The following is a 14,057-nucleotide window of genomic DNA, read 5'->3' as shown; positions in this document are numbered from 1 at the left end:
TTTGAGAAGGTTGGTTAGGGGCCCCCCGACAGCAGTGCCCTTGAAGATCGTAGTCACGCAATCTCGTTGGGATGTGCAGCAGCAGCAGCAGCAGCAACTTCGAGCATGGTCCTTCTGTTTTCCTTCTTTCAATGAGATGAGACTGCTCGAAAATGCTGGGTTGTGCTATCATTTCATTAGGGGTGTAATTTTGAAGTTCTAACTTTCCGCGAAACACACCATCATTCCGAAAGAACTCAAGCGATCCCCCCTTCAAAGTGGACAAATTACTTTGTAAAATTTAGAACCGGTGGTTGATGTGGTGTTGATGCATCCCACACATCAGTTTGTCAAAAAAACAAACCGTAACTAGAGCGAGTAAACAATATTTCAATCAACGGTTCGCTTAGAGGGAGAACCGCGCGACTTGGTTGGCGTCGGCAGTTTGGTTTATCTAGCGCTCATCCTCCTGAGCAGTTCTCTAGGATTTCGGTCATTCGATTTTTTTTTGTATTTTTTAATCCGACTGAAACTTTTTTGGTGCCTTCGGTATGCCCAAAGAAGCCATTTTGCATCATTAGTTTGTCCATATAATTTTCCATACAAATTCGGCAGCTGTCCATACAAAAATGATGTATGAAAATTCAAAAATCTGTATCTTGTGAAGGAATTTTTTGATCGATTTGGTGTCTTCGGCAAAGTTGTAGGTATGGATACGGACTACACTGGAAAAATAATACACGGTAAAAAAATTTGGTGATTTTTATTTAACTTTATCACTAAAACTTGATTTACAAAAAAACACTATTTTTAATTTTTTTATTTTTGATATGTTTTAGAAGACATAAAATGCCAACTTTTCAGAAATTTCCAGGTTGTGCAAAAATCACTGACCGAGTTATGAATTTTTAATCAATACTGATTTTTCAAAAATCGAAATTTTGGTCGTAAAATTTTTCAACTTCATTTTTCGATGTAAAATCAAATTTGCAATCAAAAGTACTTTACTGAAATTTTGATAAAGTGCACCGTTTTCAAGTTATAGCCATATTTAAGTGACTTTTTTGAAAATAGTCGCAGTTTTTCATTTTTTTAAATTAGTGCACATGTTTGCCCAGTTTTGAAAAAAATATTTTTGAAAAGCTGAGAAAATTCTCTATATTTTGCTTATTTGGACTTTGTTGATACGACCTTTAGTTGCTGAGATATTGCAATGCAAAGGTTTAAAAACAGGAAAATTGATGTTTTCTAAGTTTCACCCAAACAACCCACCATTTTCTATCGTCAATATCTCAGCAACTAATGGTCCGATTTTCAATGTTAATATATGAAACATTTGTGAAATTTTCCGATCTCTGCGAAAAAATATTTTGGAATTTTCAAATCAAGACTAACATTTCACAAAGACCAAACATTCAATATTACGCCCTTTTAAAATGTTTGTCTTGATTTGAAAATTCAAAAATATTTTTTCGAAAAGATCGGAAAATTTCACAATTGTTTCATATATTAACATTGAAAATCGGACCATTAGTTGCTGAGATATTGACGATAGAAAATGGTGGGTTGTTTGGGTGAAACTTAGAAAACATCAATTTTCCTGTTTTTAAACCTTTGCATTGCAATATCTCAGCAACTAAAGGTCGTATCAACATAGTCCGAATAAGCAAAATATAGAGAATTTTCTCAGCTTTTCAAAAATATTTTTTTCAAAACTGGGCAAACATGTGCACTAATTTAAAAAAATGAAAAACTGCGACTATTTTCAAAAAAGTCACTTAAATATGGCTATAACTTGAAAACGGTGCACTTTATCAAAATTTTAGTAAAGTACTTTTTGATTGCAAATTTGATTTTACATCGAAAAATGAAGTTGAAAAATTTTACGACCAAAATTTCGATTTTTGAAAAATCAGTATTGATTAAAAATTCATAACTCGGTCAGTGATTTTTGCACAACCTGAAATTTCTGAAAAGTTGGCATTTTATGTCTTCTAAAACATATCAAAAAATAAAAAAATTAAAAATAGTGTTTTTTTGTAAATCAAGTTTTAGTGATAAAAGTTAAATAAAAAATCACCAAATTTTTTTACCGTGTATTATTTTTCCAGTGTAGTCCGTATCCATACCTACAACTTTGCCGAAGACACCAAATCGATCAAAAATTCCTTCAAAAGATACAGATTTTTGAATTTTCATACATCATTTTTGTATGGACAGCTGCCGAATTTGTATGGAAAATTATATGGACAAACTAATGATGCAAAATGGCTTCTTTGGGCATACCGAAGGCACCAAAAAAGTTTCAGCCGGATTAAAAAATACAAAAATTAAAATTGAAGAAAAAAGATCGATTTCGTAGAGAATTGCTCTCCTACCTTGGATCACCAGCATCTGTAGCACTGAAGTGAAGATCTCTTCTTTCTAGTAGACGACGACGAGACGTCCGTCAGATTCGTCCATCGTCGGCGTCGGCGTGGCGACGAAGAGGGGCGATTAGGGGGAAGGTGCCTATTTTCAGCACACGGTTTTCATGAAATATGGGATCTTCTGTACTCTAATTTTTGGTTGAAAACAACAATTTCTTAAATATTGTAAATATGAGTTGTTCTCTAGAATTTCAGATTTTTTCCGAGGTTTTTGAATGTTTTTTTTTATTATTTTGATTGAATTTTGTGCATGCATTCCCTATGGCAAAAGAAGTTGCCATGCAATTCAAGACTGGCCAAACTAAATGGAAATGAGAAGGGATTTTCTGACCGATTAGGTGTCTTCGGCAAATTTGCGAGTTATGAATTGGAATATTTGGAAAATTAGGTAAACGGAAAAAACAAAAGTTCAATTACCAAAATACGTATTTATATAATTTTTGAGACTTAGTAAATATAGTTACAGGGACCAAAAAGCATTTTTTTGCTCTAGAATTAGGTATGGCGAAACAAGTGGCACCGGAGTTTACATTTTTTGAAAAATTATGATTTTTGAAAATTACAAAATTTTACACTCATTTTTACATGCATAATCAAATGTGCAATCTGAGTTCCATTTTTTTTATTAATCAGGATTTTTTCTGGTACTTTTGTACCCGACCCTCTCCGATTTCAATGAAACTTTGTAGACATGTTATCCTAGGCCTATATAAGTCATTTTTGTGTATATGGAGCCAATTGTACTCGAAAATAACATTTGAGAAGGGCGTAAGTTATTTAAATATTTTTGTATTTTGTAACTTAAAAAAATGTATTTCGAAGCCGTTGCATTGTATCAAAAAGTGGTCAAAGGCAAACTTGTAGGAAGTTGGACGGGCTTTCTGGAAAAAATACACTGAAATAAAAATACACGCCGCGCTTATGAGATTTGGTTATTTTTATGTTTAAAAGTAAAATTTTAAGATGATGTCACGATTATTTTTCAAAATTTTAGAGGAAATAGCCTAAGATGTTACAAAAAGACTCACGAAAAATGCAGGATGGTATGTCTCTCCTAAAATCAAAATCATTTTCTAAAACTGTTTTTTTTTAAGTGGTCTAAACGTCGAAATTAAAAAAAAAAAACCGGTAGTGAGAATCGATTTCTTAGACAATTTTACTAAAAAGTCTCTGTGTTGACGATTGTCCTATGTGCAATCCTTGTGAAGTTACAGCTGTATTGAAAATTAAAATGTTGAAAAATAGGGTTTTTGGTGGTTTTTGTCAATTTCTATATGAAAGACTCGATTTTTCAGTATCGTGAATTTTTTTACCGGAAAGCTCGTCCTATTTCCCATAAGTTACCAAAAAACCTTTTTTTTTCTACATTTATATTTTGACTTTCATGTAAAATTGTCTGGGAAAAAGATCCCCACTACCAGTTTTTTTTTTGTTTAGACCACGTTTCAAAAAAACAGTTTTAGTAAATGATTTTTGTATTTTTTCAGGAGAGACATAAAATCCTGCATTTTTCGTGAGTCTTTTTGTAACATCTAAGGTTATTTCCTCAAAAATTTTGAACGAAATAAAATCGTGACATCAACTTAAAATTTTCCTTTAAACCAAAAAATCAAAAAATCTCATAAAAGTGGCGTGTATTTTTATTTCAGTGTATTTTTTTCAGAAAGCTCGACCAATTTCCTTCAAGTTTGTTTTTGATTTTTGTACAGTGATTTTTAAATTACAAAATACAACAATATTTAAATAACTTACGCCCTTCTCAAATGTTATTTTCTAGTACAATTGGCTCCGCAAAAATGGCTTTTATAGGCCCAGGATAACATGACTAAAAAGTTTCATTGAAATCGGAGAGGGTCGGGTACAAAAGTACCAGAAAAATTCCCGATTTGAGTTGGAATTGCTCTTTACGTATTTTTATGTTAAAAATCTGCAATATATATTTTTTGCAACTCAAACTTCTTTTATAACAGCCTCCTTAAGTTGAAATTTGTTAAAAATATTTTTCCTGAGTGTCACACAATTAATCGTAATTGTTACCTTTTCACCTGACGAAATCCCGGAAACTATTGATTCGATTTTCATTGATGAAAAATAAAACCTTTGTGAAATTTTCCGTCTCTTCTATCAAAAACTGATATTTTTTTTCCACTAAACCTATTATTTTATAAGAGCAAAAACACATATCTTGAACATTTTTTTTATTTTTATTAGGCTTGACCCTAAAATAGTTTTTCCCGTTTACAATATTTTAAGATTAACAAAAATCCTTTTTTTCAAAAACCCGGTACCAGAATTTGCACCGTCCTAAACACTGGCGCAAAAGAATCAAAAAATCCAAAATTGAAAAAAATACTAACTTTGGAAATTAAAACTTAATTTAGTGAATTAAAAAGATGGGAACCATTTCGAGCGCCTATAGGAATTTTAATCTAAATTAACACTGGAACGCCCAACGCATGTCCAACTTACACGGACGCCCAAGCCTTCCAAAAAAGTTGGAACGGTAACTTCAACTCGCTGGTTCTCGGGCATAACTCAACCAATCGGGACGATTCTTGTTTCCAGTGATTTGTTAGAATGTCTAGATGATCCTAGAACTTTGAAGAACTTAATTTGATCAAATCTGTAATTTCTGCGACCGAAAACATCGTTCCACCTTTTTTCAAAACGACTGCCTCCGCGGAATTTTTGGCGAATTTTTTTTGTACGCGAAAAAAAAAGTTGGAACGATGTTTTTAATCGCAAAAATTACAGATTTGATCAAATTAAGTTCTGCAAAGTTCTAGAATCATCTAGACATCCTAACAAATCACTGGAAAGAAGAATCATCTTGATTGGTTGAGTTATGCCCGAGATCCGTTGAGTTGAAGTTACCGTTCCAACTTTTTTGGAGCCTTGGGCGTTGGAATGTTAATTGTGTCTCGAAATTTAAAAAAAATGTGATGAAATCATCAAACTCAAGGATTGACAGTCAAGGATTTTTTTATCAATTTTGTTCAGCAATTCCAAGAATTTTCCAAGACTTTTTGCAGCAAGTTTTTGTTATGTATTACTTCTATTCTAAGAAAAAAACTCATGGCATCTTCGAAGTAGTCACAGTAATCAAAACCTGAAAATTTTGCAGAGGACACTAAATCGCTCTGATAAAATCCTTCTAAAGATACAGATTTTCTAAAATTCACATGACCACTTTGTAAGACCAGTACACAAATTTGTATGGAGACTTGTATGGAAAAAAAAAGTAATGACGCAAAATGTCTTCTTTTGGCATAGAGAATGCATGGATAAAGCTGAATCCATATAAACAAAATAAAAGAAATGTAGATTTGCGAGAACGTACAGAAAATTAATAATGTTGCAATATTCATAATTTGAAAATTGTATCGATCGAACAAAGAACAATCTCTTTAAAAGAAACTATGGTGCTCATTTATTATAAAAAATTGTGCAAGTTTCATCACACATTCGGTTGTAAAACTTAAATATCGATCAAAAAATTTCTTCAAAAGATACAGATTTTTGAATTTTCACGCATCGTTTTTGTGTGGACAGCTGCCAAATTTGTATGGAAAATTTTATGGACATACTAATGATGCAAAATGGCTTCTTTTGGCTTACCGAAGGCACCAAAAAAGTTTCAGTCGGATTAAAAAATACAAAAATTAAAGTTCTAAAAATAAAACCGATTTCGTAGAGTGCCCAAATATTTTAAAAATAAGCATGCAATTTTTTTTATATTTTTTTTGGAACAAACAGTCAAATAATAAAATATACAAAAAGTGCATTTTAAACCAAATTTTGCTGAATTGAAGAACTGTTACAATTATAATAATTGATTTACACATGATTTTTCTTAAACCCAATATAAAAAAAAGAAAAATAAAAAAATAAATAAATAAAATAAAAAAAGGGTTGAAAACAGTTGCAAATGTGTCATTTTCAAGTATCAAAAATTGCAACGCCTGCACATTAGGGTGTTTCAACCAAACAAACAAGTTTTTAGTTTACGGCAAACCGAAGCTCCCCTTGTAGATGCCGGGGGCTCTCATGCCAAATATCAGCCCATTTGTTGAAAATTGACCTGTCCCCTACGTTTTAAAATTTACATGGAAATTTACGATGGGGTTTTTTTGTTTTTTCGTTCAATCGTTCCTACAGGTCCGGGAACAACAAGGAACATCAATAATTATAATGTACTACTTTAAAGAATGTTTCCGAGCCAAAACTTGAGTGTATGCTCTGTCACGTGTTCGCCGTCTAATATGTGGCGTCGTGGTTCTCACCTAGCCGTCATAGCATACTAAGGACAATGCGATGCTTTTGAAGGGTGAATGGGCTGATTTTTGGCATGAGAGTCCCAATGGGTATCCTCTACAAGGGGAACCTCGGATTGGCGTAATCTGAGAACTTTTTTGTTTGGTTAAAACACCCTAGCACATGCACAGCAACTAAGGAAGTTGTTGTTTTCGTAACCCAAAATTGTCAAACTTACGAACCCAATCCTTCAACAATCTGCTTGTATAAAATTGGCAAACATTGTTGTAAATTTGTAGATATTACATTAGGGGCTGAATAAAAAGCATATCGATAGTACCCGTACTTTTGAAGATACTAAAATGTCTGTGACAAAAATCTTGGCGCAAAAGCTCTGATAAATGTGCACGTTGCTATAGCTTTTCAATGGCAAAAGCAAAACTGAATTTAACTACATTTTAAACCGCAGAATATTAAAATAAATACCAGCTTCTAAAACACTGCCCTGTTTACATCGTACATCTTGTTAAATCATTCAATCAGGCACAATGTTTACCTAGTTTGCAGCTTGTGCGATCATTCGTACGGAACACACAATTGACCGATCGTTCAACAATCGCTACAATCATAACAAATCACAACCCGTAAGAGACTAAACAAGCCAACCAGGGAAGTAGCAACGCCTGCCAAGCAAGTAAGTTCAACTAAAAGTCTTACGAATTGCGAGAGACTCCAATCATCTTTTTTCCTGAAATCTCCGAAGCTGGGTTCCTCAGCAATGCGGTGGCCAACCCGAGCAGCCTCCAAGCCGCGAGGCTGCCGAACCTGCGGCGACGACGGCGGACAGGCGAAATTCCAATCTCCACACATGAACACATACTCACACATAGGACATGCAGACATATTGGACTCTTTCTCCGGCTTTTGTCGTCTTTCATTCTATTCTCTCTTTCATGAGCATTATTCACGTTGAAATTGTATTGTTATTGCTGTTGCTGCTGCTATTGATCACAGTCTGAGTCTTCTCACGAAACGAACGTGAAAGAGGAAGGAATGAAAATGTTTTTTTTTTTTGCTTTTTCATCTTTTAACAATTTTTCCTTGCTTGAGATTTGTGGTGCTTGTTACCTTCTTCCTCTCTTTCGGTGTTTTTTTTCTCAAAATTTTAGTTGTGGTCGTTTCGTACCTCAAACAGAGAGAGAGTAGATCATTCGAATGATTTTTTAAAGAAGAATTTCTGGAGTTTTTTTTTTAAAAGGACCAATAAACCAAATTTCCAGTTTTTGCTTTTTGGGTGTTTTTGAAACCGCCTTGAGTCAGGGGTATTGAAAAACACCCAAAAAGCAAAAACTGAAAATTTGGTTTATTGGTCCTTTTCAAAAAAAAAACTCCAGATTTGTAGAATGTTTCCAGGATATTTTTATTCTAAAATTTATTTGGGATAATTTGTGGTAAAAATTATAAATTTTTAATTCAGAGAAACTGATTCAGAAATAAACATTTATTTGTAATTGTAGAAGTTTTATAGTTATTTAATCCAAAAAGTTCATCGGTTAAAATCTCATTTTTTTTTATTTTAGCTATAATTTTTCTATGTTTTTTTCTATGTTAAAATAATTGAAAAAATATTAAAAATAATGCTTCAAACTTTAAATGAGTGAAAATCTAACATTAACTTTTTTTATTTTTTTATTTGTGGTTTTTCATCCTTACAGCTTCATAATAACAATCAGAATCGAATATTGCAACGAGTTGCAAAATGATGTTTTTTTCAACACGAGTTTTACATTTATAAAACGAGGTTCAACAGATTTGGATAAAATTTGGAGTACCGCATAATTTTTTTTTTTTGATTTTTGTGAAGGATTTCATAAAGAATCCATTAATATTTTTCGCTTCAGTATTGCGTCGGTATGTTTGGTCAACTAAAAAAAAGTGTCGAAAAGTATCATTTTCCCAGATAAGTGCTGAAAAGATGAACTTTTTGATATAATTAACTTTTCAGCACTGTTATTTTATGTGAAGATAAGTAGGCCATTTCGTTACATTAGAACGACTTTTCTCATCAATAATTAGTAATTTTTTTTTTTTTTTTTTGATAATTTTCCATTCAGTAAAAAAAAAAAGAAATCTTGCTAAAATGTTATAAATGATGTAAATTCAAAGTTTTCTTACCTTTTCAGCGTATTCTCTCAGTCCCTTTTTGTATTTGCGAAGAATTTCCTAAATCTCCAATGTCTCTTCTCTCCCGCTGTTCCGCGATCTTTGTGTTTGTGTACCTTCTTGTCAAACTCATAAACCTCTTGACCGCTTTTCAGTCGCCGTCGCCGCTACTTTTGATTCACTTTGCACCGAACCAAACCGTGACACATTCCCACACACAAACTCTCAAAAATCGAACACAACCCCCGTGTGGGTGATTTAATACTTTCCGATTCGGAAGAAAAATACAAACATTCCGCGATCGTGAGCGACAAACGACGAAAAAAAATCACTGAGACAGCACTTTTCTTCCCTTTTCTTTTCTTTCTCTCCTTCCTCTCTCTCACCCTTCTTTTATGCTGTCGCCCACCTCTCACTCACACCAGCAAAAGGCGATCACTTGATCGATCACTCGTTTCTCTCTCTTCGGCGATCTCCTCTTCCTTCTTTGCTCTCTTTCTGTGATCGTGCTGCGTTCACTTGTCACCACACCGCACACACACACAGAACGCGTCGCGCTGCTTCGATGAGGGTCGCCCGCGCCTCTCGCACCCACACCCACACCCACTTGCCTCTCGCTCTCTCTCTCTCGCTCTCAATCGGCCCACAAACTTCTTGAACGCGACGAAGCTGTGCGCGCGCGAGGCTTGTTAAAAATACCACCCAAACGCACTGTCAGTGAGTGAGTCGGGTCGCGCAAAAACTTTGCCCACCGATTTGAGGTCGAAAGTCGAAATATTTCCGTCTTTTGTGAACTTTTTTTGAGTGTTAATCAGTGTTTTTCAACAACCCGGTGGGCCCAACTTCGATTGCGAAACTCTGGAGACCGCGACGCTAGTAGGCCAGTCAAGCTCGCGCGGAAACGTCAAATTTGCACCGTTTTCTGACAGAACTCACTCACACCGGTGATCGTCGGGCGACAGTCAGCCTGCCACGAGCCGAAATTTGAGCGAAAAAGGACGCGCGACGCGAATTAAAGTAGTGAGATAATTCCACCGAACGGGGAACGGAACTCGAAATTCGGCTACGCGAACGGTCCCGGACGGATGAATGAGCACGACTGACCGATCGACGAAACGGAATCCGGTTGGTAAGTGGAAAAAGAGTCCCGCGAGCAGAACGAGAGCGGGAGAGAGCGCAGTTTGCGACTGTGTTGGAGAGAGAGAAAGAGAGAAATGTTTGTGGGTCTGATTGATAGTGCCAAGATGAAGGTGTTCTGTTATTTACAAACAGAGTGCGAGAGTAAACGGTGAAGTGGCTTAAGTCTGCACACACACACGTTGCCGGCGGTGATAGTGAATGAAACGGGAGTGAATGAACTCTTTTCTTTGGTCGATTGTCAACATCGGCTGGCTGGGAGGTGGATGTGTGTGCAGGTGAGTACGGTGGGTTTGAGTGATGGAACATCTTTGAAAAAATAAAAATATGTTCAATACAGTCCAGACTCGATTATCCGAAGGCCTTGACAAAATTTCACTTCGGGTAATCGAATCATCATTTTTTCCGTTGACATATTTTTGTTTGTTGTGCTCAAAAGTATGATACTTAAATTACGCTAAAGTGATTAAGAAGTTTTAAATCAAAGATGGCGGCCAAAATGGCAGTTATGAAGTAATGAAAAAAAAACATGCCTGTTAAAATACAAGCAGCATGTAATTTAACAGGCAATCAACTGTGGGAGCGTTCTTTTTTAACGTAACGCAAAAAATCGGATTTTTAGACCCCCTCTCTCCTCCCCCCTCGTAACAAAATTTCTATACAAATTTTAAAAATTTTGTATGGAGCGTAACACGTTATCAAATTATAGAAAAAAAAATCAGAGCAATCTATTTGAAGGAACTGAAAAATTTATTGACAGCTGGAGCAATATTGATATCGAGAAGATCGATAGCAAGAGAGTTCACTGTAGCTTTGGAAAAATAGGTTTTGAAAAAACTTATTTTTTTAAGGAATACAATGTGCACCAACGCATTGTTGATTTTGCATCTTAAAATTAATTTTAAATTTTTCATACAAATGTTCGATTTTTACCAAAGATCAATATTTTCCTGAAAACGGTGCACTTTATAAAAAAGTATGTAAAGTCCTTTGTGATTGCAAATTTGATATTGAATTTGTATTAAAAATTTAATTAAAAAAATAACACACATTTCTATTTTCTCAAAAAAACATGTTTTTTTTTTAAATCATAACTCTGCGGCAAGTTGTTTGTCCATACATTCTATATGAGCAGTTCTCTCAGATTTCTGTCATTCAATTTTGATTTTTATATTTTTTTTATCCGGATGAAACTTTTTTGGTGCCTTCAGTATGCCCAAAGAAGCCATTTTGCGTTTTTTTGTCCATATAATATTCCATACAAATTTGGAAGCTATCCCTACAAAAATGATGTATGAAAATTCAAAAATCTGTATCTTTGAAGGAATTTTTTGATCGATTTGATGTCTTCGGCAAAGTTGTAGGTATGGACATGGACTACACTGGAAAAAAATGATACACGGTTAATTTTTTTGATGATTTTTTATTTAACTTTTTGTCACAAAAACGTGATTTGCAAAAAAAAACACTATTTTTATTTTTTTTATTTTTTTATTTGTTTTAGAGGACATCATATGCCAACTTTTCAGAAATTTCCAGGTTGTGCAAAAAATCATTGACCGAGTTATGATTTTTTTTAATCAATACTGATTTCTAAAAAAATCGAAATATTGGTCGTAAAAATTTTTCAACTTCATTTTTCGATGTAAAATCAAATTTGCAATCAAAAAGTACTTTAGTGAAAATTTGATGAAGTTCACCGTTTTCAAGTTGAATCCATTTTTAGGTGATTTTATTGAAAATAGTAGCAATTTTTAATTTTTTTAAAATTAGTGCACATGTTTGCCCACTTTTGAAAAAAATATTTTTGAAAAGCTGAGAAAATTCTCTATATTTTGCTTTTTTGAACTTTGTTGATACGACCCTTAGTTGCTGAGATATTGCCATGCAAGAGTTTAAAAACAAGAAAATTGATGTTTTCTAAGTCTCACCCAAACAACCCACCATTTTCGAATGTCGATATCTCAACAACTAATGATCCGATTTACAATGTTAAAATATGAATCATTCGTGAAATTTTCCGATCTTTTCGAAAAGAATATTTTCAAAAAAATTAAATCAAGACTAACATTTCAAAAGGGCCAAAAATTCAATATTACGCTCTTGCTATAAATTTCTTTTTGCAATTCCATCGTGAAACTACTCACTTTTCCCGTCATTCTTGAACGATGAAATAGCCTACTTTTCTGTACCAAAAATAACAGAATCGAATAGCAACACTTTTCAAAATAAATGCTGAAAAGTTCTACTTTTCAGCACTCAAATGGGTGCACTTGTTTCGAAAACACTTTTCAACATTTTTTTATTTAAACGATTTATTGACAAAATACATGAAAATTTGACATAAAATTTCACTCAGTGTGTGTTTTTTTGGAATTGCAAAAAATGTTGTATGGAACTCGTTGCAAAACTTGGTTTTTCAGCACTCTTCGTATTTATCCAACTCGGGGAACCTCGTTGGATAAATGTACGACTCATGCTGAAATAATCCTCTTTTTGCAACTTGTTGCATAAACTACTATTTAATATTTTTTTTCGAAAAGATCGGAAAATTTCACGAATTTCTCATTTTTTAACATTGTAAATCTGACCATTAGCTGCTGAGATATCGACATTCGAAAATGGTGGGTTGTTTGGGTGAGACTTAGAAAACATCAATTTTCCTGTTTTTAAACACTTTGATGGCAATATCTCAGCAACTAAGGGTCGTATCAACAAAGTTCAACATTGCAAAATATAGAGAATTTTCTCAGCATTTCAAAAATATTTTTTTCAAAAGTGGGCAAACATGTGCACTAATTTAACCCTTTCAGGCCTGAATTTTTCTGAGCTGTGTTAATCTACAATTTTGGTACCAGTAGTTCATTTTTTCCGTGAGTAAACAGAAACAGGCAAAAAAAAGTTACATTTCATTATTGGACGTTCTGGGTCCTCCAAAGTGTCCTGGAATATAGATCTTGGAGTCTACCGACGTAACAACACGATTCTACAAAGATTCCGATTATGGTTCATATTCAGTGATGTCCCTGGGACCCTTTGGCAACACTATGAGCTATGTGGATCACTTTTGGGATGTTCTGGGTCCTCCAAAGTGTCCTGGAATACAGATCTTGGAGTCTACCGCCGTAACAACACGATTCTACCAAGTTTCCGATCATGGTTCATATTCAGTGATGTCCCTGGAACCTTTTGGCAACCTTCTGAGCTATGTGGATCACTTTTGGGATGATCTGGGTCCTCCAAAGTGTCCTGGAATACAGATCTTGGAGTCTACCGCCGTAACAACACGATTCTACCAAGTTTCCGATCATGGTTCATATTCAGTGATGTCCCTGGAACCTTTTGGCAACCTTCTGAGCTATGTGGATCACTTTTGGGATGATCTGGGTCCTCCAAAGTGTCCTGGAATACAGATCTTGGAGTCTACCGCCGTAACAACACGATTCTACCAAGTTTCCGATTATGGTTCATATTCAGTGATGTCCCTGGAACCTTTTGGCAACCTTCTGAGCTATGTGGATCACTTTTGGGATGATCTGGGTCCTCCAAAGTGTCCTGGAATACAGATCTTGGAGTCTACCGCCGTAACAACAAGATTCTACCCTTTGGCAACACTCGGAGCTATGTGGATCACTTTTGGGATGTTCTGGATCCTCCAAAGTGTCCTGGAATACAGATCTTGGAGTCTACCGCCGTAACAACACGATTCTACCAAGTTTCCAATTATGGTTCATATTCAGTGATGTCCCTGGGACCCATTGGAGACACTATGAGCTATGTGGATCACTTTTGGGATGATTTGGGTCCTCCAAAGTGTCCTGGAATACAGTTCTTGGAGTCTAGTAATGCTAAAGGGTGCCAGCTCCTGGCGGGTTTCGCTTTGTAAGCGAAAGGATGGCTTGAATCCCATCTGGCGAGGCAAAAGGGGTAGGTGACGGTCGAGGGAGGATTTTGATTGCAGCGTTAGTTGAATTTGTTCAAGTCATAAACCTCCCAAAACCCAACACATTCAATCTCTCGAACGATCTGTGGGCGGCTGAATCTGAGCATTGAAAAACTCTGCAGCAATACACGGAGAAATGCCACAACTGCAAC

General features: G+C 35.0%; 1 protein-coding gene across 8 annotated transcripts in view; it reads right to left on the bottom strand.

Moving 5' to 3' along the window:
• The window catches only part of LOC6033052 (interference hedgehog), a 128,242-nt gene extending 118,327 nt beyond the window's left edge, over positions 1-9,915 (bottom strand). For all 8 annotated transcript variants that reach the window (XM_038262658.1, XM_038262659.1, XM_038262665.1 and 5 more), the window contains exon 1: positions 8,838-9,915. The gene's annotated coding sequence lies outside the window, so the exon portion shown is untranslated. The remainder of the gene's footprint in view (positions 1-8,837) is intronic.
• Positions 9,916-14,057: the final 4,142 nt, after the last annotated feature.

The sequence above is a fragment of the Culex quinquefasciatus genome, chromosome 3 (assembly GCF_015732765.1).
Source record: "Culex quinquefasciatus strain JHB chromosome 3, VPISU_Cqui_1.0_pri_paternal, whole genome shotgun sequence".
NCBI lineage: Eukaryota > Metazoa > Arthropoda > Insecta > Diptera > Culicidae > Culex > Culex quinquefasciatus.
Note: the sequence above shows the minus strand (reverse complement) of the source record. Positions and strands in the feature narration are given on the sequence as shown.